The sequence below is a fragment of the Pan troglodytes genome, chromosome 5, assembly GCF_028858775.2.
Source record: "Pan troglodytes isolate AG18354 chromosome 5, NHGRI_mPanTro3-v2.0_pri, whole genome shotgun sequence".
Classification (NCBI taxonomy): domain Eukaryota; kingdom Metazoa; phylum Chordata; class Mammalia; order Primates; family Hominidae; genus Pan; species Pan troglodytes.
In genome coordinates, this window is record NC_072403.2 from 71,719,849 (window position 1) to 71,743,501 (window position 23,653).

The following is a 23,653-nucleotide window of genomic DNA, read 5'->3' on the forward strand; positions in this document are numbered from 1 at the left end:
AGGACTAGAATTTCAACCAATTCAAAAGAATGCAAAATTCTGTTTCTGCATTTGGGTGCCACTGTGTATCAGGCACTATGCCTGTTCTGGCAGACAAAGATGAGCCTGACTTTGAGGGGCTTATATTCTAGTTGGGAGATAGAAATATAAACAAATAATTATTATGCAAATAAGTGATATAGCAGTAGAAAAAGCTTGTTACCACTGGAACAGGATAAAATGGCTATTGAGTGATCTCTAGAGGATTTTTTGATTTTCAGGACAATAGTGATTTTTACACTGGTTCGGGAATCACTAAGTAGAGAAGATGGAAACCACCCCAGGCAGTGGAACAACTGGGTAAAAAGAAAATATCCAACACACTGCAATATGCTTTAGCAAATTGTTCAGTGAAGCTACAGTGGTTATTCTCAAGTTTAATGGAGAGATTCTTTCCTGTATAAGTAAATTCAAAGCTGCCAGTAATTCATTTCAATTACACCTCTTACTCTAACTTTAGAAATTAATATCTAGCTGATATGACTGTCAAATTTAGAGTCATTATTTCTTATTACAAAAGATGTTACTAATGGAATTGTTTTACACATGCAAACGTTGATGAGACAGAAAATTATACATATATATATTGTTAATCGTTCAGCAGGAGATATGATGACATACAAAATGTTTAGGTATATATGTGTGTAGTACTTATGTCTGAGTTCTAAAATAATCACTCCTGGTGTTGTAGAGTTAAAATGCACAGGAAATCACAAGAGTTAGTAAACTTTGCAAGGGCCTTAAATGTTACTCCATTTTTTACATCTCTGTATCCTCGTCCCCTCATTCATGTCTTTTTATTTTTTGCCATTCTCAATGCTTTCCACTTAGTATAATTTAAAGGTGCTAAAATGATAGTTTATGTGTTATCTTTCATCACCTGGACACTTACACCCCAAGTAGCTCACTCTTTGGACTTCACTCCTTTAGAGATTTATTCCCCTCCTACCCTTTGACATAATTGTCATATTTGGCAATTTATTTAACACTCGCAGCAAAGATACTCACTCTTTTGATTTTATAGCTGATAAAATTGAGATAACAGAGAATCTATGTTAACTATGCTGATTGCTGTGATTTTGACATATAACATTAAGCCTTTGAATGGAATTACATCTAGTATAATTAACAGTAATTAAGAATTAAGTATAGTACATTTTTATGCCATAGTGAGTTTTGATGACATTAAAAAGTTTATTTAATAACGTGAATTAGAAAGCTTCGATTTTGCCCAAGTATTAAATGTATAAAGAAAATATTGTATGGTAGAGGGATAAAAAATATTTTGCAGTAAATACAACAGACCACAAAATAATGATATGGTTCGTATTTAATAAAGTATGGTGGGGAGTCAAACATTTTCATTATTACATACAGGTAGCTAAAATATGTCAAAATGTCAGGGCCATAAGAGACTTTTATGTTACTTTACCTGAACCCCGCATTGAGGGTGGACTCTATACATCTGCACATATACTCACAGCTGTGGTAAATAGTTATCTAGCAAATTTCCAGATAATTTTTTAATGAATATCACTACTTCCTAAGGTCATCTCACTTATTTGTTGCACAGATTTAATTATCAGACATTAGAAATGGTACATATTTGAAAGAGAGCATAATCTTTTCTTCAAAGCTCTGGCATTATAGCAAAGGTCTTCATTCTTTTTAGTGTTAGCACATAATTTTTTTATGAATATCATAGTTCAATATATGTTAAGGAGAATATTTTGTAGACAGAAAATGAAGTCAACTATGAAATAAGCTTAAGAACTGAAATAAAAATGACATGGATAGGTTCGAAAATGATTTTAAAAAAGTTATCAGTGAAGAAAAGTAGTCATATGACAAGTAGGAAAGCAGAAAATATGAAGAGAATTAAGAGGATTACTAAATGAAGCTGAGTTTATAAAAGGCTAAAGTGACAACAAGCCAAAAATTGGTAAAGAATCCTACAATTCATGTAAGGATCAGTAGTGTTCTACTATATTCAGCTTGTGTCTACCCATAGCTACTAGCTCAATTTTAACTGTAAATAGTTAATTCATGTATGATTATTTTGTTATAAACTCAAACTTTCTGTGATTTTCATCAAATGCAGGAATAATGATATCTATTTCAATTATCTTTATATACTGCTAAAAATCTTGGATCATGATTCAACCCTCACTTAATTATAGTTTAGGTGATAAGATTATATCAACATTTAGTTGGGTTTTAATCTTAGAGTTCTATCTCTATATATAATAGCGTAGTATGGCAGGTCATTCAAGTTAAGTTAATTTCTGCTTTGATAGTCAAGTAGGTAATTATCAGCACTTGTAAAACATTCTAGATATTTTAGCCTCCACTTATGAGTGAGAATATGAGGTATTAGTCTTTCTTTGCCTGGCTTATCTTAACATAATGTCCTTCAATTCCATCCATGTTGCTGGGAATGACATGATTTTATTTGTTATGGTCAAATAGTATTACACACACCATACATATGTGTGTGTATACATATACACACACACTATACACTGTACATATATATTCACATATACACATATATTTTCTTTATCCATTTTTCTATTATATACACATACACAAACAACGTTTTCTTTATCAGTTTATCTGTTGATGGACACTTGGGTTGATTGCATTATCTCTGCTATTGTGAATAGTGCTGCAATAAACATATGAGTACAGGTATTATTTTTATATATTTATTTTGGATAGATACCCAGTAGTGGGATTGCTGGGGATCAAATGGTAGTTCTATTTTTAGTTTTTTGGAAAATCTTCATACTTTTTTTCAAAATGGTTACACATTGCCCCCAACAGTGTGTAAGATTTCTCTTTTCTCTGCATCCTAACCAGCATCTGTTATTTTTTTATATATATATATTTACAAATAGCTATTCTGATTGGGGAGAAATTATATTTTATTGGTTTTATTAAATTTGCATTTCCGCAGTGATTAGTGGTGTTGAGAAAACCTTCATATACACCTATTGGCCATTTGTAAGTATTCTTTTCAGAAATGCCTACTCATGTTATTTGCCCATTTATTAATGGAATTATTTGTCTTTTTTGTTGTTTAGTTGTTTGAGTTCCTTGTAAATTCAGCATGTTAGTCCTCTGTCAGATAAGCAATTTGCAAATAGTTTCTTTCATTCAACAGGTAGTCATTTCACTCTGTTGATTGTTTCTTCTGCTGTGCAGAATTTTTTAGCTTAGTATGGTCCCATTTATCTATTTTCGTTTTTGTTGCCTGTGGTTTTGAGGTCGTAGACATAAAATCTTCACCTAGACAAATGTCGTGAAGAATTTGTGCTACGTTTTTTTCTTGTAGTTTTACAGGTTGGGTATTACCGTTAAGTCTTTATTACATATTGAATTGATTTGTTGTATATAGTGAGAGATAAGCATCCAGTTTTATTTTTCTGCATATGGTTATCCAATTTTCCCAAAACCATTTATTGAATAGGGTGTCCACCAGTGTATGTTATTGATGACTTTGTTGAAGTTCAGTTTTCTGTAAATATGTGGATTTATTTCTGTGTTTTCTATTCTGTTTTTTGGTCTATGTGTCTACTTTTATGCCAGTACCATGCTTTTTACATTACTGTAGCCCTGTAATAACGTTTTAAGTCAGGTTGTGTGATGACTCCTTTTGTTCTTTCTGCTCAAGTTTGCTTTGGCTATTCAGACTCTTTTTTGGTCCCATATGAATTTTAGAATGGCTTTTTCTATTTCTATAAAAATGACATTTTTATTTTGATAGGGATTGCTTTAAATTTATTAATTTTAGGGGGGCAGTGTGTCATCTTAAGATTATCATGTTCTCCAATTCATGAGCATGGAATGTCTTTCTATTTGTGCCTTCTTCAGTTTCTTTTGCCAGTGTTTTGCAGTTTTCCTCATAGAGAGCTTTCACCTCTTTGGATACATTTATTCCTACGTATTTTACTTTTGTAGTGATTGTAAATGGAATTGTCTTCTTGATTTCTTTTTTGGCTACTTTATTACTGGTGTATTGAAATGTTACTGATTTTTGTATTTTGGATTTGTGTCTTGAAATTTTACCAAATTTGTTTTTCTGTTCTAAGAGTTTTTTGGTGGAGTATTTTTTTTTTTAAGATAGAAGACATAGTGTTTGCAAAGAAAGAAAATTTGGCTTCCTCTTTTCCAAATCAGATGGCTTTTCTTTCTTTCTCTTGCCTGATTGCTCTGGTTAGGACTTCCCCTACTATGTTAAATAGGAGTGGTGATAATGGACATCCTTGTCTTCTTCCTATTCTTAGAAAAAAGGCTTTCAGATTTTTCTCCATTCAGAATGATTTTAGCTATGGGTTTGTCATGTATGGATTTATTATTTTGAGGTATGTTCCTTCTATGACTACTTTCTTGAGAGTTTTTGTCATGAATGATTGTTAAATTTGCTAAATTATTTTTCTGTATGTATTGATTAACATATGCTTTTTGTCCTTCATTATATTGATGCAGTGTATCGTGTTTATTGATAATTTGCATATATTGTACCATCCTTGAATCATTAGGCTAAATCCCTCTTGATAGTGGTATATTATTTTTTATGTGCTATTGGATTCAGTGTTGTTGAATATTTTTGTGGCTATGTTTATCTGATATTTTATCTGATAAAACTCTGCGGCGATCTTTTGTATTTCTGTATATCAGTTGTAATGTCTCCTTTTTCACTTTTTTTCTTCATTAGTCCAGTTAGCCATTTATGAATTATATTTATCTTTTCAAAGAAACAACTTTATATTTGATAGATCCTTTGTGGGTTTTTAAGCCTCTATTTCATTTAGTTCTGTCCTGATCTTTATTATTTCTCTTTTTTTCTGCTAATTTGGGGTTTGGTCTGTTCTTGCTTTTCTAGTTCCTTGAGGTACATCATTACATTATTTATATTAATTGTTTTTAGTTTTTGATGTAAGCATTTATTGCTATGAACTTCCCCCTTAGCAGTATTTTTTCTGTGTCCCACAGATTTTGGTATGTTGTATTTTCATTTTCATTTGTTTCAAGAAACTTTTTTATTTTCATCTTAAGTTTATTTATTAACTCAATGGGCTTTCAGGAGCATGTTGTTTAATTTCTGTGTATTTGTATTGTTTCCAAAATTCTTCTTGGTATTGATTTCTAATTTTATCCCATTGTAATCTGGAAAGATATGTGATGAGATTTTGATTTCTTAAAATTTCTTGAGACTTGTTTTATGACCCTAACGTATGCTCAATCTTGGAGAATGTTTCATGTGCCAACGAGAAAAAAAAATGTATTCTGAAGTTGGATAAAATGTTCTGTAAATGTCTGTCATGTCCATTTGGTTTAAAGTCCAGTATAAGTACAATGTTTCTTTGCAGATTTCCTGCCTTAGTGATCAGTCTGATGCTGAGAGTGGGTGTTGTGAGAGTCCCCCATTATAACCATATTGTGATATGTAATCTAAATAATAATTAGTTTTTCTTTAGATATAATAATATTGGCTTTATGAATCTGGGCACTCCAGAGTTGGAAGCCTATCTATTTAGAATTGTTATATCCTCTTGCTGATTTCTTTATCATTATATAATGACTATCTTTATCTTCTTTTTTCCATTAAAGTCTGTTTTTATCTGATACAAGTATTGTTACTCCTGCTCACTTTTGGTTTCCATTTGCATAGAATATCATTTTCCATCCCTTTACTTTCGATCTAGTTATATCTTTTCAGATGAAGTGTATTTTTTGTAGGTAGCATATTGTTGGATCATATTTTTAAATCCGCTCACTGAGTTTATATTTTAAGCCACTTACATTCAAGGTCATTATTGATATTTAAGGTTTTGTTCTCTTCATGTTGTTTTCTGGCTGGTGTGCATATTCTTTCCTTCTTTCTTTTTCTTATTGACTCTCCTTGTGGTTTGCTGATTTTCTGTGGTGGTACCATTTGAGTCTTTTCTTCATTTGTGTGTTTGAAATACCAGTGAGTTTTATTTTGTGTGTGTGTTTTCTTGGTAAATGTCATCCTTTTGCTTCTAGGTTTAGAGCTCCCTTAAGCATTTCTTGTAAAACCAGAATTCCCCTATCATTTGCTTGTCTGAGAAAGACTAAATTTTGCCCTCCTTTATGAAGGATAATTTTGCTGAATATGGTGTTCTTGACTGGATTTTTTTTCTATCTGCATTTTGAATATATCATCCCATTTTATCCTGGCCTGTAAGGTTTCTGCTAAGAAGTCTGCTGTTCGGGGCTCTTATGGTGACAAGATGTTTTTCTCTTGCTGCTTTTAGAATTTTCTCCTTATCATTGACTTTAGATATTTTCACTATAATATTTCCTGAAGAAGGCCTTTTGGCATTGCATCTGTTTGAGTATTGTCGGGCCCCGTATCTGAATGTCTAAATCTGTTGCTAGACTTGGAAAAATTTTATCTATTATTTAATTAATTAAATTTTGAAAACTTTTCATTGAATAGATTTTGAACCTGTATCATTAAATGGAGTTTGAAAATTCTTTGCCTACAGGCCTATTTTGTATTTTATTCAAGGAGTTCTTCAACTCCAGAATTTCTGTTTGGTTCTTTTTTTTTTACGATATCTATCTCTTTGGTAAATTTCTCATTTATATCCTTATATGATTTTCTGATTTTTGTATTTTTTAATACTCTGGGATTTCATGAATTTCTTTGAGATTAGGATCTGTTGCTAGAGAATTATTTTGTTCATTTGGAGGTGTCATATTTCCTTACTTTATTTATGCCTCCTGTGTCTTCATGTTGATATCTGCACATCTGGTGTAATAGTCACTTCTTTTAATTTTTGAATTTACTTTCATAGAGGAAGACTTTTTTCATGAGGATATATTTATAATATTCGTTGAGTGGGGCCCTTTGACTTTCCTTCTGAGTGTGTTCAGTAGTGCAGCCTATGTATGATTTATTCAACTGTAAACAGCATAAGTAGTATATGCAATTTCCTTGGTGGTTTACGGTTTGGTTATTAGCAGAGGCTATGGTGAAGTTTTGCTTGGAAAATGGATCCCTGGTTGGCCAGTTTTGGGGCACCAGTGGTGGCATCAATGGACTTAGTGTGCCTGTTCTTGGGCCCCAGGGTGGTTTATGCTGGCACTGGTGTTAACAGGATTCAGTGGGCAAATTCTTGGGACTCTGGATTGCCTCATGGGATGCTGGTAATGGCAGTGTTGGGACAGGCAGAGCGGGTTCTTGGGTCCCTAGGCAGCTGGTGTAATGTGGGTAATGGGAGTTGTAGTGGTGAGATGATCCTTTGGATCCTGAGTCATGTATGCTACTGTCTGCGGTAGCAATGCAGGGTGTTGTCACTCACATCCCCATAAACACAGTTTTCAGACTTGTCTGCTCTTGATGGCAGTAGCACTACAGCACTGCACAGATAGAGGAGGGACCCCGCTGTTCACACACAAGCCAAGCATAAGGATCACACCACCAATGAAGGCATAGTCACCACTTACAGCCCCAGTCAGCCCTCTAGCTCACCCACCTCAGCCTTTGTCAGCAGCAGCAGAAACTATGCCTGCAGTGGTGTGCAAATGTGCAGAAGAAGTCCCGTTCTCTCCACGTGAGTCTGAGCCCAGAGGCTGCTATGCCCATGCGAGGGGATCTCACTCTCTGCTTGTGAGGCTTAGCACAGAGTTTGTGTTGCTGCTGAGCATGGGACCACTTCTCACAGACCCCGACAGGGAGCACTCAGGCTCTGGGAAGCATATGTTTTAGTTTTCATTGTCTCAGTTTCCAAATTTTTTAATACATTGTGTTGTCCTTTCCCCAGAGAGTAGTACTCTCTGTGGGCTAGAGTACTGGGGACTCCACAGCACCTTTTGTCCAGCCAGTGCTGTGCCACTGTAGCCCTCTATGTAGACACTAGGGGTTGTTAGTGAGGAATTTTGGGATGTGGAGATATGGAAGCTGTGGTTTCCAGGTCAGGATGCAGCCCCATTATGGCTATACTCTCACAATGGTGCTTTATTTCAGATGCTTAGGTCTTGGGAGTGTAAATGCCCTAGCACGTGTTGCCTGTCTGGTACAATGCACTCTTGGGAATTTCAAATCACTACCCATGCTAGTGTCAGGGACTGTGTGGGCAGTGGAGCTCTCTCATGGTTCTGATTACAGCAGCCCAGAGCGGGGAAGTGGAACACTGAAGTTCTCTCTCTTACCCTTTCCCCGTAATAGTGAATCCCTCAAGGCTCTCAGACTGTCGTGGGTGAGTTGACCATTTATTTCCTTCTCTTTCTATGCCTCAGTGTATCCCCATAACTTCTCTGTTTCACTCTAGTGTTCTCTCCTAGTGTTCTCTCCTAGTTTGAGGAGTAATTATCTATTTGTAATTTGGGTTTTTCTTTCTGGAGAGGATGACTGTTCAATTTCTCTAGGCAGCCATCTGGAGCCAGGATCTAGTTTTCCATTTATGTACATCATATTATTTAAAATAAAACCACAATCACATTTTTAGTATTATACTACAACACAACTGCAGCTGTAATACATATTCATATTTTATAAAAGTGTTATATTATTGTACATTTATTTCACGTTTGTAATTTAATAAAATTTATTTTGTAATAATTTTGCATTTTTTCAGATATCATAGATATAATGTAGAGGTTCTTGCATACTCTTCAACCAGCTTCCCCTAATGTTAATATTTAATGGTTCATTTGTCAAATCTTAGAAATTAACATTAGTCTAATATGATTAATTAAACTAGAGACTGCAAATTTCACTAGTGTTTCCATTAATGCTATTTTTCTGTCCTGGAATGTATTCTAGGATACCACATTGTGTTAGATACATTAGGATGTCAAGTTCCTTTTAGTTTTTATGAAGTTCTAGTCAAATTTTACGGTCTGAGTTTATGAACTAAACCTTCTCTAGGTCACGTTAAATTTTGTATTTGTTCCATAGTGCTTGAAATTCCTATGAACTTTACTCATGTTTGAAGCTCCTGATAAGTGATAAATATGATTTTTCTATGCCATTGATATAAACATATTTAATATATATTTTTTAGATAATATGCCTGTAGTTTTCCCATTGAGTTTTTTATTTTTAAAACTGCTTTATGTAAGAATACACTGAGGTACTTGAAGTCAAAGATTGTTCAATTTATATGAGATTATTTTCCCTTTTCTCTGGACATTTAAGAGTTCTCTGGGGAGAAATAATTTAATTCGGTGATATTAAATAGCTTTAATGACATAGGAAAAAACAGTCTTCCCTGTTCACAATTTGTAAACCCCTCACCAACCTCCACATTCCCCTATCATCTCAGACAAGCTTTTCTCATATTCTTATTTGCTGTTTTTGGAATCAGTGTTGACACATTCGTTGAAATACAAACACATTCAGTCATTCCAATTATCCTTGATTCCTTTTTCCAACATTGGTCTTTGCTTCATATCTGTAGTTAGTTATTTGTGATTCTAGTTCAAAGTCTTATATCCATCTAAACATTTATCTCCTATATTACTTATCGTGCCTCAGTTCAGGCCCTCCTTGCAACTTACCTCGATGAGCTTAACAAACTTCTGCTCTGATTTTCTGACATTAAATCCTTTAGCTCCTAATTTTATAATTTTTAGAGTGAAGAAGATGAAGCAATGTGAAAAGAGTGTGAAATAGGGTTGATATTTCATTTGAGACAAGCAATAAAGACTTCTCTGATGAGATAATATTTAAAAAAATCTGAAAGAACAGAAATAAAATCTCTATATTCATATGGAAAAATGAATTCTAGGTATAGAGTTTAGCATTCTACAACAACCTCAGAGACTTACTGGGCATTTAAAGAAATCACAAGTGTCTGTGTGACTAAAAACAAATGAACATGAAGAGTATTAGAAAATTGAACTAAGAGGGTGGGGAGTAGGGCATGGAAGCAACAAATTACCAAAATACTGAAGGAGAAGGTAAGAGTTTGAGGTTTTGCTTTGAGTGATATTGGAAGCCATAATAAAGATTTGGGTATAAAATGACATGTTATATATCCGTACAATCACTATAGCTCTTATTTATACTGCAGGCAGATGTGAGTGGAAGTAGGGAGATTAAATTGAATAAATTATGGGAAATTTTCTGATTTTATTTCTCTAAATATACAATGATTTTGCTTGGAAAATAACATTTGTGTGAGATCTTGATAATCATCTTACTAACTTTTACATGAGTGAAGTTTTCAGGGGAGAATGGCTATAGATATGTCTTAGAATAGTTAAAATAATACTTAGAATATGGTATGTCAAAGGATAAGATGTGAATAAATCCCCAATGGAGTTAAGTCCAAAGAGTGAGCCATTTCAGGTGTAAGTGTCCAGGTGATGAAAGATAAGTTAGAAATATTGCTGTTGCTATGGTGACTGTTGTAAGCACAATGGTGGGGCTGATGGGATTAGCATTGTTGGCACTTAATGCAAATTGTGATTTTGAACTTGTGAGTAGTAGTGAGGCAGCATGGATTATGGAATGGTCTTACCAGAAGCATAGAGTTTGAAAAATTCCTCTGGGAGTTTGCTAAAGGCCATGTAGAGGTCAGTGGTAAGTTTGCCTCGCTAGAACATGAGGGCTTTTGTGGGTCATTCCAATAGAACTCCCAAGAGCAATGACAAGACTGGTTAAATAGCTGGCTTAGGGTTCTCTGAGCCTCCCTAACCTCGTACTTCCTATTCAGTTTACTTTCTAGGCTCTATTTTGTACTTTTGTTTTTCTAGTCCCAGCAGTTCCTTAAAGTTCTGTTTTATTGTCATATTCTCCACACTATCTTTATGATACTATATTTGTTTCCTTGGCCTCATCTGTCACCTCTATGTTTAGAACACTCGCCCTGTGTCTTTAAATTTTTTTATTAATTTGATCCTATGTCTTAATGGTGATGACGCACAATGCTGCAAAGTAAGTGTGTTTAAAAATAAACTCCTTCCTGAAAACTCATAAATAAAAAGACAGAAAATAGCTGATGGAAATGAACAAAACATTTAAACATACATACAATGATAAAGGTGAATAAATATGTAAAAAAATTCAAAACTTTATTTTTCCAAAAAATTCAAATTAACACCACATTTGGAAAAATTATACAAGTGTATCAGAATAACAAAAATGGAAAAAATAGAAAATTCCAAATATAAGTAAGAAAACAAAGCAATTGGTACTCTCATGAAGTGCTGGGAGCAGTTTCAGTGGCACAACTGTACTTGGGAACTGTTTATTAATATTCTCAGAAGATGACTATATGCTGTCTTCCAACCTAGAAATTTTACTCTTTGGTATATACCCAATGGAAATATGGCATATATTCCCAGAAAGTATTGAAATGCATATTTAAACATTTGAAATAGCTCTGAAATGGAAAATTGTCAAATGTCCATGAAGATAAAAATGAATAATTAAATTAGGAAATATCTTTATGATAGGTTACTGTATAGTAACTATAACTATATACAACAACTTGGGAGACTTTCATAAGAAAACTTGGATTAAAAAAATCAGATATAAAAAGATGCACTTGTCATATGGTTTCAGTGCTATACAGCACAAAACAGCTAAAATGAGTATATAATTTTAAAGTCAAGATAGTAGTTACTCTCTGGGAGTCATGACTAGAAAGGGACATGATTAGTTTTTGGGGTGCTTGTAATATTCTGTTCCTTGACAAAATGTAGCTGGAATAAGATCTTGGTTTTCTAATAATGGTGTATATTTACCAGTGTTCCACAATGTTTTTGTGTGTGTTATCAGCTACATTTTAGATTAGGCTTAAAAACAAGCTTCAAGGACAGGATTACAAAAAACAACTCTGAACACAGAAGAACATCATTAAAAGAGAAGTACAAAAGAATAGAATCTTTTGAGTAAAATAAAAACTGTGTAACAAATGAATTCTTCACAAAAAAATGTATACACCAAAACAGATTAGGTCTATCAAACCTGGCAACTGCTGAAAAAGAACAAAAGCCTTAATTTTTAAATACTCAAATAAGCTAAGGTTTCAGCAGCCTCAAAAGTAAAGGAAATCTCAAAGCAAAAAATATGTATGGTTTATCTTTGAAAGTAATCTATTTATATGCTGAATAAATTATAGTTAAACCTGTTTGCCTAGAAAACCAATGAAAGCTCTGCAGATGTAGTTTCCTTTTGGCATGAAGTGCCTTTGAAGTTAACCATAGTTTAACATGCTGAGTGTGAAATAAACATCAGGGTAATGCAGGCTCATTACAGATACAAAATCTAAAAATAAGCTTACAAAAATGAGAGAAAAAGGCTTTTTCCTAAATATATGAGTATATATAATAAAACTCATTGGAAAACCTCAATATCTGTAGACTGCTTAGGCATGTTCAAAGGATGGCATACATATTGTGAGTATGAGAACTGTGGTTTTCTAAAATTTACATGGGCCTGGAGCTAAGCTTTTGTGTAGCGTCTTGATTTATTCTTCACTTGTTCCCTTGTCATTTTTAATCAGTGTCATGGATTTTCAGACTATCCATACACCAATAAATGCTCAAATGTGTGCTTAAATGTAGGTATCTCCAAATTAACATGGCCCACTGCTGTCTCAGCATAACTACCTGGGAATCTAACAGGCATCTCAAACTCATCGCATAAAAAACAAACACCTGTTCATCCTCCCCACCTTCATACTCATCTAAGAAAAATAAGCTTAAATTTTTACTTCTTCAGGTTAAATGGCTTTGTGTCAACGCTGATATTTCTCTCATACCACATATTCAGTGTGACAGAGTGACAGAGCCTTTGACATTTTAACCCACTCCACTTGTCGGTGAGGATTGAACTCTTTGAGAAGGGATAGCCAAAATTTCATCAGATCCAAATTATTATACTTTCACCTAAATTCCCATACTGTCATTTATTATTTAATTTAGTATATTTTCTTCTATTAACTCTAAGTTTTAAATTGATTGGCATTCCTCTTCTAAGAGCCAAGCACCCTGCCAACGTCCCAAATGAGAATCTGCATTTAATAATGTAGTTCACAATTGGGACTGAAGGAACTTGCTAAGCATAATTTCATGGTTTAGTAACAAGGAGGTTCTAATATTTTAAAAACCCTTTGCATATTCGATAATTTTTTACGTTTATAGTTTTTAGGGGTACATAGTAGGTGTGTATATTTATGGGGTACATGAGATATTTTGATACAGGCATACAATATGTTATAATCATATCAGAATAAATGAGGTATCCATCACCTCAAGCATTTATTATTTGTATTACAAACATTCCAATTATACTCTTTAGTTATTTTTCACTGTACGATAAATTATTATTAACTATAGTCACCCTGTTATGCTAATAATACGTCTTATTCATTCCATCTAACTATATTTTTGTACCCATTAACCATCCCCACTTCCCACCCCAATTTCCACTACTCTTCTCTGCTTCTGGTAATCATCATTCTACTCTCTATCTCCATGAGTTCGGTGGTTTTAATTTGTAGCTTCCACAAATGAGTGGAGAAAGGGGAGTCTTCACACATGGTTGGTGGAAATGTAAATTAGTACAACCACTGTGGAGAAGAGCATGAAGTTTCCTCAAAAAACAAAAAAATAGAGCGACCATATCGTCCAGCAGTCTTACTGCTAGGTATGTACCCCGAAGAAAGGAAATAAGTATATTGAAGAGATATTTGCACTTTTATGGTTATTGTAACACTATTTAAAATAGCCAAGATTTAGAATCAACCTAAGTGTCCATCAACAGATGAATGGATATAGAAAATGTAATACAGAAACACAGTGGAGTACTATGCAGACTATAAAAAAAGAACTATAAAAGGAATGAGATCCTGCCATTTGCAACAACATGGCTAGATGATGATTTTTTTAAACCTTTGGCTTATCTAATAAGATAAAAAAAAATCCTCCAAGATCAATCCAAAACTGAATCATGAATACTGAAAGGCAAGCACACCCTGAAACTGGGTCATGTCCTAAGGGAATGCTGATCCTAGATAAAACAGAGCTTTTTGAAGACAATTGTTTTGTTTTAGAGAAGTTTTATGTTCATCACAAAACTGTTACGGTATAGAGATTTCCTATATCCCTTCTATCCCCAGGCAAGCATAGCCACTCATATTATTAACATCCCACACAAGAGTGGCACATGCTACAATTTATGAAAGTATGTTGACACATCAAAATCACTCAAAGTCCATTGTTTCATTAGGGTTCTCTTTTGATGTTGTATAGTCTATGGGTTTGGATAAATTTATAATGACAGTTGCTCATCAGTATGGCAATACAGAGTATTTTCACTGTCGTAAAAGTCGTCCGTATCTTTTTGACTCTCCCCACGTTGGCCCTAACCTCAGGCAACCACTGATCTTCTTACTGTCTCCATAGTTTTGTCCTTTCCAAAATGTCCTATTTTTGAAATAATAAATTATATTGACTTTTTAGATTGGCTTTTATTCACTTATTAATATGCGTTTAAGTTTATGTATTTGTAAGACTTGGTAGCTAGTTTCTTTTAGTGCTGAATAATATTTCATTGTCTGGCTGTACCACAATTTATTTATTCATTTACCTAGTGAAGAATACTGTGATTGTTTGATTTCAAGTATTTGCAGTTATGAACAAATCTCCTATAAACATCTGTGTAAAATTTTGCTATAATTGCTGGAGAGAATACATATGTAAAGGTTAGAGCCCTTGAAAAGTGAGAGAAAGCTCAGCAACTTTCTGGAAGGAACACCAAAAATCCAACACCTATAAGCTAAAGAATAAAGTGATATTAAGTACCTCAATGGATGATAGAGAGAAAAATATATTCTTTAAAAATTCATAATCACAATCTAACCTTCATAAATACATCAGATTCAGATTAAAAGTAACCAATTTCAATCTATTTCTTGGGCATTTAACTTATGAGAAATTACCAAAGTATGTAAGAACACTGAAAGCATCAATAAATATCACTGCCTGTTCAACATTATAAATATCTAAAAATAAACACTGGAATCAACCTCAATGTTTCTTAATTTGTTTGCAGATTTTTTGAATAAATGACAATAAAAATGAAATATGACACTGTTTTGCTGAAAGAGGAATTAGATTGAATTTCGCCTTTCCAGAAAAAAAGGTAGTCTAGAAAGATTGAAAGAAAGATTCTGATGGGTCCTAAAGTTAAAGGGACTGTGTCTGCTTCTGGACAGTTTCATTACAGAGTAGCATAATTTCTGGAAATTAAAAATATCTAGTTGATGTGGTGTGTCTATATTAAATGAGATAAAGGATATATATATATGGATATATATATGGATATATATATGGATATATATATATGGATATATATATGGATATATATATATGGATATATATATGGATATATATATATGGATATATATATGGATATATATATGGATATATATATGGATATATATATGGATATATGTAGGATATATATAGGATATATATGTAGGATATATATAGGATATATATAGGATATATATATGATATATAGGATATATATATGGATATATATATGATATATATATATGGATATATATATGTTGCCTGTAGGCCATGCTTGGCATATATCTATGGATGTATCTATGGATATATGCCAAGCATGGCCTACAGGCAACATAAGATGGAGCAGAACAAGAGAATGAAGATAATGAATGTCTTCATGCTAGCTTATAAGTACACCAGCGACTGAGAATATCTAGATGTCCCCTATATCTAGGATGCTTAAACTGTGACATGCATTTAACTTAAGATATAAGCCCTTACTTATTGGAGAGATTCTAACTATAATGAATGTGAAGCTTATAATCAGAAAAGTGTACTATTATACATGTATGTATATACGTGAATATTTCAATAAATTTTACTTTACATAAACCTATTATATATGTTTATATAGAAGTTATATACCTGTAGGCTATTTAATCCATACCTCAGATTGCAGATTGAAGTTTATACCATGCAGCTACACACACACACATATGTAGTTGCATATATGTTTATACGATGCAGCTACATATATGTGTGTGTATGTGGCTGCATTGTATAAACACAATGGAGTACTATTCAGCCATAAAAAATAATGAACTGAAAGTATATATATATATATATATATACACACACACACACACAAACATATATATATGTAGCAGCATAGTATAAACTGTATAAATATATAACGATATGTAAAACAAAATATATAGCTAGAAATATGTGTGTGTATATATATATATATATAATGTCTTATTGGTATAAAAAATCTAGTCTCAGATTAATACATGTGGTATGATAACATTTAGTGGGAGTCTTGATTAGGATTTTCCTCAAAGCAAACCCAGAGGCAAAAAGTTGACTGCAGATAGATTATTTAGAAGATTATCCTAGAAAACACCTGTCAGAGTCCCTCTGAAATAGTTTGAATTGTGTCTCATAAGGTTCCACTGGAGGACAGAGAGAAAATTGTAGGTATTTATCCATAGACTTCTGTTCTTCATGTTGTAAGAATCCTCACCTCCCTACCCTGTGATTTCTAATGTCTTGGCTACACAAACTTTCATGATGCTAACACTGCCTCTAAGGCCCCAAAGAAGAAAGACTTAGATGATTCAAGTGAGAAGTTGTCAATGTGCTGTAGAAAGTACTGCAATACCTGCCAAGGAATGCAGGTTGCCTATGGACTATGGTGACTATGGGGACCCTGGGGCATCAAGGGCATCTGCTGTGGGGAGGAATGGAGAAATTAGAATACCTATATGAGTAATTGAGTTTGAAGCTGTTTTAATTGGCATGGAAAATTGTGTGGAAGAATATATTTAAAATTTTTAACCTGTCAGCTGGAGAAGGGCTAGCAGGATTGCATTGTTTGATTTGTTGTCATGTCTATATATTATTTTTGATATTAAATATAATAGTTACCAAGCAACCCATTATAAGCGAATATTCTATTACACTGGTAGTCCATTCATTAAACAAATTTAGTAGTTATAAGCTTTGATTTCTGGAATTCACTGAGTTAATTAGCGAAGCTCATTTTATAGGAAGAGATTTAACAAGGAAATTCAAAAAGGCATTCTTTGGCAGATGATTCTGTTACAGAAATATAGTGAAGATAATGAGTAACCAAAATCTCATTTCCGTATTTGGGGGTTTTCTCATTTCTCAAACTCCATTCATGTGTTCAATTGTTTAAAAATATTAATTAAAATACTCTAATCTTTATGATTGAGACAAAAATAAAAAAAAATTCAGAGGATAGTGATTAGGTAGTTTCCTTCTTCACTTAAAAGCTGAAATCTAAGTTGGGTTTTGCTAAGCACACAACTTATATATGACAGAGAGGCAACAAAAATATGTTGAAAAATGATGCCTACATTGATTAATACTTGGTTGACTGAATGAATGAATGATTCAATCTGTTAATCAGTTTTCTAGATGCAAAGATCTGGAAATATAAAAACAACTGTAATGTATTATAAAATTCATAAATCATCACTTTTTACCGTAATGAAAATCTACGTATTAGGAAAAGGTAAATCTGTTTAACCCCAAAATCTCAGTGGCAAACCACAAAATTTTTTTCTTGCTCACATAAATTATCAGTTAAGATCAGGCATCTTTCTCTGGAACATTCTTCCAATCAGTGACTTAAGAAAGTGGACTCTTTCAATGATGTTACTTTAGTGTTTTGAAATCCCTTGTTTCCAGCCAGGTGGAAAAGGGAGAAAGACATCATAAAACATAGCTCAGATTTATTCTTTTTTTGTCCAGGCTTGCAAGTGACTATCACTTCTGCATACATTTTATTAGCCAGAATCAACTTTGTCCCAATCCAAGTTCAAATGAAGCTGAAAATTGTTGAACATCTAGGTAGTCTTCATCATACCTACTACAGTTTCCCTACTACCTTCCCAATAGCAAATATATTAAATGATTTAGTAAAGACAGAATTATACCTATATGTAATTAAATATGAATTAGAATATAGCATTATTCTTTAACATATTTTACGTGAATAATTTAGTTCACATTAATGTCAAAGTCTTAATATACTCAAATAGGTATGGGTGATTAACAGTAGATATGAAGAAGACATTTCTAACAAAGGGAAAAACCTAAATATGTATTTATAGTGAGGTCATAGAACCAAAGAGTGTTTTTGGTAGTCATCTGGGAAGATTTAGTTACATGTTTTTCTAAAGGAAAGAGAATACTACAGGCTGGATGAACTTTAGTAATCTCTACTGGCTATATAAGTCTGTGACATTTCCTTTGGCTCTCTAAATTATATTCAATTAGGATGACATTATATATGCTTTATAGTATATGGAAAAAAGTTGCCCCTGGCCTGGCCTTATTAAGTAAAATTCAAAAACACGATAATATATGCCTCAAAGTCTGCAGTATAAACCTGCCAGTGGGTGAAAAGTGGTTGGGGGAATATCTAGACCTCACACTCCCTCCTTTTTAAAAATTAGTAAAAATCTCATTGTACCATAGCTTTCCCGAAAATTTCAAAATGATTTCACAATGATTTTGGGAGTGTCTGTATAGTTAAGAAAAACGGTTTGCATCCATGGCCACTTACTGTACTGATGACTGTTTTATGTATAAAATCAACTCTAAGTAAGCAAACACAAAAAAGATAAGTTGAAAAAAATTTGCCTAGATGATACTATGTTGTACTCAGAACCTCCTCTTCCATTTTAAGATTAATGTTGTTTTTTTAGGTCAAGGTTTTAGAGTCTGTTTCTTTATCCCATAGAAAAATTCATTCAAGCAATACTCAGTGGTTTCTTGCCAAACTTAACCTCTCCAGATCAATCTAAAAGATCTTTACATTCAAGTGGCAAACCTTTATGCATTATAATTGACATAATTGGTTCTTGTTATCTATTGTTACATAACAAATTATCACACATTTTAAGACGTAAAACAACATTTATTAACTCATAGTTTCCACGAATTAGGAGCCAGACATCAGTTAACTACAGCCTCTTCTCAGGGTCTTACCAGCTGAAATCAAGGTAACGACCCAGGCTGCTATCTCTTCTGAAGCTTGGGTCCTCTTCTACTTTCACATTGTTGGCAGAGCACAATTCCTTGCGGTAGTAAGTTTGAAGTCTCCGTTTTTCTTGCTAGCTGTTGGCTAGCAACCTCACAGAGCACCCTTATGCCCTTGCCATGCAGTCCCCTTCATAACTGCTTTCATAATATAGCAACCTAGTTCTTCAAGACTGGCAGAAAAAGTTCTGTCTAGGCTGCTAGTCTGCTCTAACATAATTATAGGAATAACTATTTCAACATTGGTGTCTTACAACTTGAACAAATCAAGAAAGTGTCTATCCCATCAGAATACAGGTTTGGCCCAACTCAAAAGAGGCAATTATTGAACATGTATATACCAGTAGCAGAAATTCTGAGTGCTAAGAATTCCGTTCACTACATAATTCTTTCAATATTAGAAATAATTTCTAAGAGTGATTTTACAACTGATACTAACTGGAATTTTTTCTCCTGATTTAAATTACTTCTGAAACATTATTTTAGTTTTAGTCAATAAATGTGACATGGATTAATAAATGACTTTCTAACAAAGATTTAAACTGTTTTTAAAAATGCATAAATATAGAAAAATAAGATTCACTTATATTAGTAATAAAAATGAAGAAGGAACAATTTTGCCACGTAAAGATTATACTTTGAGATTTTTATTTGGATGATTTGGACAAATCTGTAAGACATAACCCTTACCCCCCTCAACAACAACTTTAAGAAGTTTTGTTTCAACATTGGAAAGGGCTTTTGAGAAAATCATTTCTCATTTCATTTTTTCCTCTTATTAGCATATCTTTTATATTTATCTTTTCACTTTTTTGGTTTAGTAGTCGCCTTAGAGTTTTCACTGTATATTTCACAAGTAATCAAAGTACACTTTCAAATAACGGTACACCACTTCATGCCTAGTTTAAGTATCCTACAATAAGAAACTATTCTGAATCCCTTTCTTTTATCCCTTATATCATTTTTGTCATTCATAAGCATGCACATGTAATCACCTACATTATTTTTATTATCATTTGGAACAGAATGTTGTCTGTTAGATTAAGAAAGAATAAGACAATAAAAGCTTTTATTTTATCTTTACTTATTTGTTTTCGAATGCTTTTGTTTTATTTATGTAGATCAGAGTTTCTGGCCTATATTATTTCTTCTCTCTGAAGAAGTTCTTTTACCATTTAGTAAAAGGCAAGTCTATTGGCAACAATTTTTTTCAATTTTTATTTGTCTTTATTTCCCCTTCACTTTTTTAGGAAATTTCAGAGTATAGAATTCTAGGATGGTGGTTTTTTTCCTTTCAACATTTTAAATATTTAACTCAACTCTCTTCTTGTTGGCATAGTATTTGAAAAGTCAGATGTAATTCTTATCTTTGCTCTCTGGTAGGTAAGGTATTTTTCCCTCTGGCTTATTTCAAGATATTTTTCCTTATCTTAGACTTTCTGAAGTTTGAATATTACATACCTTGGTGTAATTATTTTTGTCATTTATCTTGCTTGGTGTTCTCTGACATTTCTGGATCTGTGGTTTGGTGCCTGAACTAATTTTAAAAATTATGTTATTATTGCTTTAAATGTTGCTTTAAATGTTGCTTCAGTTTTTTTTTCTTCTGTCTTCTTTCTTTGGCTTTTCATTATGCATAAGTTATTCCTTTTGTGGTTGTTCCACAGTTCTTAGCCCACTTTTTTTTTTTCAGGCTTTTTCTGTTTGCTTTTCAGTTTAGAAAGTTTCTATTGTCATATTTACAAGCTTAGAGATTTTTTTTCTCAGTCACATGCAGTTTACTACTCAGCTACAGAGGAATTTTCATTTCTTTCACAATGTTTTTGATCTCTAGCTTTTTTGATCTAGTTTTTCTGAGATTTCTATCTCGTAGCTTACATTATATTTTTGTTCTTACATGTTATGTATTTCTTCCTTTAAAACCCTTAGTGGCCAGATGTGGTGGTTCGCACCTGTAATCCCAGCACTTTGGGAAACTGAGGCAAGTGGATCACCTGAGGTCAGGAGTTCGAGACCAGCCTGGCCAAAATGGTGAAACCCCATCTCTACTAAAAATACAAAAATTAGCCTGGCGGGGTGGTGGGCACCTATAGTCCCAGCTACTCAGGAGGCTGAGGCAGAAAAATCACTTGAACCCAGGAAGCGGAGGTTGCAGTGAGCCAAGATCATGCCACAGCACTCCAGCCTGGGTGACAGAGTGAGATTCCATCAAAAAACAAACAAACAACAACAAAAAAACAAAAAACAAAACAAAACAAAAAACTCTTAGCATATTAGTCATGGTTGTTTTAAATTCCTGGTCTGATAATTTCAGCATCCCTATCATATCTGATATTGGTTTTGATGCTTGTTAAGTCTCTGAAAGATGTGGGTTTTGTTTGTTTGTTTTTGTTTTTGCCTTTTAGAATTTCTTGTAACTTTTTTTTTTTAAATCTGAACATAATGTACTGGGTGAAAGGAAGTTAGGTAAATAGACCTTTTGCTGTGTGATGGTGAGCCTTGGAGGAAAGAGAAGCATTCTATGGCCCTATGATTCGGTCTCAGTCCTTTGGGTGATACTGTGTTCTTGGTCTGTGAACTTCACCAGTTCTTCAAGACTGTTTCCCCCCTTAGGTAGGCCAGAAGGGCTGGAGGGGTTGGAAAGTTGTGATTTTCCTTTCGCCAGTTGGTTAGACTGATAAAACCTAACCAGGTTAGGCTCTACTAAAATAGCTTCTCCCGCAGGCAAACCTTTTAAGAACAGAATGCTGTAATGCATTTCAAAATCGTTATTTTACCTCTTCTGCCACAAGCACACAGGATTTTTCTGATATTTTCTGTGAGGACCTGCAAGAGCTCCTTGAGATAAGACTCACTAAGGAGTGGGATCCTTAACATAACAGGGGTCTGCCTTGAGTATCTAACTCTCAGACTCATCCTCACTGAGCCTCTAGCAACGTATCAATTACAGTTAAGCTTTTCCTGCCCTGGTACTGGCTTCCATGGAGGTTTCTGCTCATAGGTTTCTGCTGTGGTAAGATGTGATTCTCTGTAATTGCTTGTCTTTCTCTCTGATTTTTGGGTCAGGGGTTTTCCTCATGTTCTTACTTCTCTGACAGATCTAAGAGAAGTTGCTGATTTTTCAGTTTGTTCAGCGTTTTACTTATTGTTAGGGTGAGTGGGAACTTCTAAAGCCCTTACATGCTGGACTGAAAACCATACGATTATCAGTTAAATTTTAATTTCAACTAAGCAGAAAATTCATCCCTCCAGATTTGAATCCACAGGCACGAGTAACAATTCTCTCAAATGATTAACACTTAATAATTACCACTAACTCAGGCCGGGCGCGGTCGCTCACACCTGTAATCCCAGCACTTTGGGAGGCCAAGGCGAGCGGATCACCTGAGGTCGGGAGTTTGAGACCAGCCTGGCTAACATGGTGAAACCCCATCTCTACTAAAAATACAAAAATTAGCTGGATGTGGTGGCACACACCTGTAATCCCAGCTACTGAGAAGGCTGAGGCAGGGGAATCGCCTGAACCCAGGAGGTGGAGGTGGTAGTGAACCAAGATCTCACCACCACACTCCAGCCTGGGCAACAGAGTGAGACTCTACCTCAAAAAATAAAAATAAAATTGCATCTAACTCATATTCTCACGTTCTGGAATTAGAATGTTTTCAAAACGAAGCAAACATAGCCATTTTGAGTTGTATAGACTGAAAATATTTTTCTGTTATGTCCAGAACATTCTTATAACTATTCTTGAGGAGAAAGTTCTAATGATTATATTTACAATTTTGAGTCTTTATTTAATAAACCAGTGTTTGTCTATATATCTTCGTATCAGATATAAAAATATATGCACATGCACACAAAGCTTAACTCTACATCACCTTTGACTGTACATATGCAAAAATCAACCCAAAATATTTTATTCTGAGCAGTAAACTGAAAATATTAAATAGGATTAAATTACAAAGGTTTAAAAATATATATGAATTAGTAATTATTTATCTTAACAACTGTAAAAATATTACCAAGATTTTTAGAGAAAAGTAAAAGAAAATGAACAGTAATAAAGGATTACAAACTCATAATCAACAAAACATCATTTAATGTGGGATGAAATTTTGAAGAATAATTTTATTTTTAATCTACTTATCTATTTTTATATATTAAGCTTTTATCCAACTCAAACAATTTCATGACTATTTTCTAAAATCTTTAATCTTTAACTCAGAAAACTAGAACATGATTATTAAAGAAAATTTACCACCATTATTTTTCCCCTTTCACATGTAAGAATGAGTGAAGAGGTAGTCATCAGTCAGGAGCATTACTCTTGTTAAACTTCCAAATTGAAACATGAAAGTAACAAGAAAATAGGTGACCCCTTTCCCCCAGTAGTGGAAGGTCAGTGAAGAAAATAATTTATGAATACTATCATTCAACCTCTACATCTCTCCTAAACTCCAACACCAGAAAACCTATTTTCTCTATCCAATTTCAAAAGCTATGCTACAATAAACTTTGGCACCACTCGGAGGAG

At 33.6% G+C, this 23,653-nt stretch overlaps 1 long non-coding RNA gene across 5 annotated transcripts in view; it reads left to right on the top strand.

The window, feature by feature from the left end:
* The first annotated feature begins 8,076 nt into the window (after positions 1-8,076).
* The window catches only part of LOC129144266 (uncharacterized), a 49,602-nt gene continuing 34,025 nt past the window's right edge, over positions 8,077-23,653 (top strand). Inside the window, exon 1 of one of the 5 annotated variants that reach the window (XR_008548539.2) lies at positions 8,077-8,273. This is a non-coding gene — a long non-coding RNA (uncharacterized LOC129144266). Of the gene's footprint in view, positions 8,274-10,485; positions 10,604-23,653 lie in introns of those variants that run through there. The other 4 variants (XR_008548540.2, XR_008548538.2, XR_008548541.2 and 1 more) reach the window with 4 other exon arrangements.